Raw genomic sequence first — 4328 nt, 5'->3', positions numbered from 1 at the left:
AACCACTCCCCGCATGTACTCCAAATCCACTTGCAAGGAGCTTTGATCCGGCAGCGCGATGCGCCTACCACTCCAATGTCATAGGGCACAACATTGAGAGCTGTCATAGTTGGAGAAGGGAAGTAGAGAAAATGATCCGAGAAGGGCGGGTTGTGATTAATAACAGTGACATGGAGCACTCGAACCCCCTCGAGAACTTGCCGACGGAGGTTGATGAGATTGAAGCTGGTAATGGTCTCGGCAGTATTGATGCAAAGCTCAGTGGCTAAAATGCCAATTTTGATAAAGTGGGAGGACGTTTCGTTCCTTGGTCAGCAAGAGAGAAGCTTGTGGTGGCTCATTTTGTTGTCATTTCTGTTGTTCGGATTATTAGGGTTATAAGTCGGATGTTGTCTTGTCCAGTTTGTTTTAGGATTTTGTTCTGGAATTGTTTTGTTTGTTTTGTTATTTAAACCATTTCACCGGTAGTCTAATACAAAATCCGGTCTTTTATTATTTCCAGTCATCTTTTTGTTTAGTCCTTTTATCATTTTTGTTCAATGCCGATTCTAGGGACATGACATGCGCACCCAGTTTGGGCCTAGTCTTAAAAGTTAATCATAAAACCCTGAGAAGGTGATCAAAGCATTTAAAGGAAATAAGAACGGTTTGAGATTATTTGGAGCCCGAGTCATGTGGAACTGGGGCAAACACAAAGAAAACCGTTAAATAAAGATTCGCCTAAATTGGCATGAGGGTCGTTCATAATAAAAGAGAATGAGAGTGTCGCCCAACGGTGCTTTAGAAGTGACAAATGAACAAACATATGTTTAACATAATTGTCAAGCCCAGCACCGTCGGAAGAGACTATAAATCTATTGTTTGTTGTGTTGTTTGCATTTGGCATGTTTTGAAGACTGGAATGACGAAGGCATTTTGTTCTGCTACCTAAACACTTTATCCTTCGTTACCCCTTTTTGAGCCTTACTTATTTTTCTTTCATACCCCTCATTCGGAATCAGTAAAAACGACTAGAAAACGCGAGCATGGCATGAAAACATGAAAAAAAAAAGAAAAGAAAACAACAAAACGAAAAAGAAAAGAAAAGAAAAATGGTAACCAAAAAAAAAAAAAAAAATAAAGTCAAATGAAAAAAGAGGAATTGGGAACTACGTTTGACCTGATTCCTCAAAGAGGATACGTAGGCGCTTCACAGCTCGGTCATATGGTGCATAGTGTGCATAATGTGCATGGTATGCATGGTGTAATAAATTAAAAAAAAATTAATAAATAATCCCCAAGCAAGAAACTGGGGCAAGGGTTGCGCTTGTGGTAAGCAAAATTGGTTCCGAATGTTGTAATTTTAAACCTCCAATTTATTTTGTTTGAGCCTTTAATACCCTTTCTTTCTAAGCTTATCCAAAAAAAACCACATTACGGTCCAAAGAAAGACCTTCTGATCAGTCTGCAAAAGATGCCAAGTCAGACAAATGAGAGTCTTACCGGCGAACATAACACTCTGTTCCACAACAGAAAGGACTCTAATCTCCAGCAGAGAGAGTCATACCGGAAACACTCCAAATCCCCAGCGGAAAAGTGATACAAATGAGAGAGTCTTATCGGTGAAAATCTTCACGGACACCATAAGGCGATGAAAGCTGAGAGAAAAACCAAAATGAGAGAGGCTTGATAGTGAAAACCCTTCGGGCACTACAAGTCGAATAAGATTAGGAACCATATGGGGAATTGCCAATTGAAGGTCTTGAAAGATGATTGACAACAAAGGATAGGCCACGTGTGTTTTGCCCTATATGAGAATTACTCCCAAAAAATTCAAAAATAAAATGATTTTTCTTTGGTGTGTAATTTTGTGATATTTTGTGATATTTTGAAGAATTATTTGTATTTGTCTGTGCGTGTTTATTCGCTAAATTAATAAAAAATACAAAAATATGTCGCATTTTGCATGTAGTATTTAATTCTACAATTGTTAGTAATTAAAATTGTTTTACAAAAATTAAAAATTACAAAAATAGGCATCGTTTGCATTTTTAGCATTTAATGTCCAAATATACAATTTTATGCTTAATTAATACTTAATTGTGCGTTAATTGTTATTGGGAGTTAATTTGCGCTTTTATAACTTAATTTAGTTTTTAATAATAGTTTAAGTATTTTTATAATTTAGTTTTAGAAAAAATAAAAGAAGAAAAGAGAGCGAAAATATAAAGAAAGTCGGAATTAGGCCTCTTCTTCAATTTCAAGACATAGGCCCAAAAAATGGCCCAATCTTCCCTACGACCCAGTCCATTTCGAACTGGGTCGACCCAGTCCATAACCCAAAAGACCCAATACCCCTATCTTGCATTTCAAAGACACAAAACAAAACAAAACAAAAAAAAAAAAATCCTAAAAATGACCTAAGTCATCCGCCCCCCCTATCATTCTTCTTCTTCTTTTCTTCTTTCTTCTCCAAACTCTAAAACACACATCCATGGCTGCCATGGCTAAGCTCCAGCAGCTTAATCTCCTTCGACACAAGCGCACACACCACCAAGAAGCCCATCTTCTCCATGTCAAGCTCAAAAGGCTCGTCCATGGCTGCGTCTTCGTCGTCAACCCATCGCCATGTTTGTTGCTTTTTCTTGCTGCCTCTGCGTCGTCCATGGCTTCCCGAACTGCTGCTCCATTTTCTCCATAAGCTGCTGAACGCAGCAGCAGTAGACGACCAGCTGCTGCCCGTGTCCAGCTGCGACGAGCAGCCATGGCTGTCCGCGACGCTGCCGCTGCTCCTCCTTCCTCCGCCGCTGCTTCTACTTCTTCTTCGTCTTCGTCGTCCTTCGTTCGAGCTTTGGTCGAGGCTTGGACAGATTTGTTTACAATCAAAGTTCGTCGTTGATTCATCTCCGGTTAGTTGTTTTTGAGTTTTATTTTTGTTCATATTTTGTTTGATATTTTCCGGATCCAAAATCGTTAAATGATTTAATCCTTGTTTTGTTCGTTGTTCATCTTTGAAATAATTTTCTATTGTGTTCATGTTGTTTGTTAAATTAATTTTCAGATTTCAAAATAGAAGTTTAATTAGTTGTTTTCATGTTTATTTCATGTTTGTATTATTGTTTAAGTAAGTATTTGTTAGTTTGATGTTTGTTAGATTCAAATTGAAATTTAATCAACTATTTCTTCAATTTGTTTCATGTGTTTATGTATTGTTAGAAATTGTTAATATTGTTAAGTTCAAGTTTAAGTTCATAATTGTTTCTTCGTCGATCTTGTTATTTGTTTAAAGAATTTAGTTGTATTAAAGGAATATATTGTTTTAATCGTTTAATCCGTCATGTTTGTTGTCTTAAAATAGATTCATTCATGTTCATACTTTGTTTGGATGATCTTGAATCCGAATTTTATATAGTTTGATTTCTTGTTTACCATTTATGATTATTGCTTGAATTGTTCTCATAATCTTGTTTTAAGTTTAATATAAGAATTGTTTGTTGTAATGTTGTTAGAGTTGATTTTAAGTTCAATATGATTGAATTTAGAAATCTTCATACTTTGATTGTTGTTGTTGTTGAATCCGAAAATAGGATTGTTTGTTGCTAAAATATTGTTCAATCAAATTTTAGTTGTTCTTTGTTGTTCAAATCGTGTTCATGTGATTTGTTGTTGAAATGTTGTTAAAATCGTGTTCATGTGATATTGTTGTTATGATGTTCATCCATGTTCATATTGTTGTTTGAACATTGTTAGAAATTGATCATATTGTCTATATTTTGGTTAAGTTTGATTAATTGATGTGTTATAGCTGATGGGTAGTTTGGTAAATTTGTAGTACGTTTAGGGGTAGTTTGGTAATTTCAGTAAGGTCGGAAGGGGTAGTTTAGGAATTGTACATTTTGAAATTGTTTATTTGAAGCATGGGGGACAAAATGAAATGGGGTGGGTTGTGATATGATTATTTAATATAAAGGGGGGACAAGATTTAAATTAAAGGGGAATCTTGCATTATTTTAAATAAAGCATGGGGGACAAAATATAATGGGGTGGTGTGATATGTTTATTTAATGTAATGGGGATGAGTGGAAAGATAATGGGTTGGGTAGAGAAAAAGTATTGATTTAATTGATTAAAAGGTTTATGAGATGTGTTATATATATGAAGTCTTGAAGAAAAAAGAACAAGAATACAGATAGAGAAAAACACACAGAGAAAAATACAGAGAGAGAAAAAAAACGGGAGAGAGAAACAAATCTGAAAAATAAGAGAGAGAAAAGGGCTGAACATTTAAGAGATAGAAAATTCCGAAAAATATTTAAGCTTTCAAATATAATAAAAAAAAACTAAAAAAA

The sequence above is a fragment of the Nicotiana sylvestris genome, chromosome 3, assembly GCF_000393655.2.
Source record: "Nicotiana sylvestris chromosome 3, ASM39365v2, whole genome shotgun sequence".
In the NCBI taxonomy this organism is placed as follows: Eukaryota; Viridiplantae; Streptophyta; class Magnoliopsida; order Solanales; family Solanaceae; genus Nicotiana; species Nicotiana sylvestris.
Note: the sequence above shows the minus strand (reverse complement) of the source record.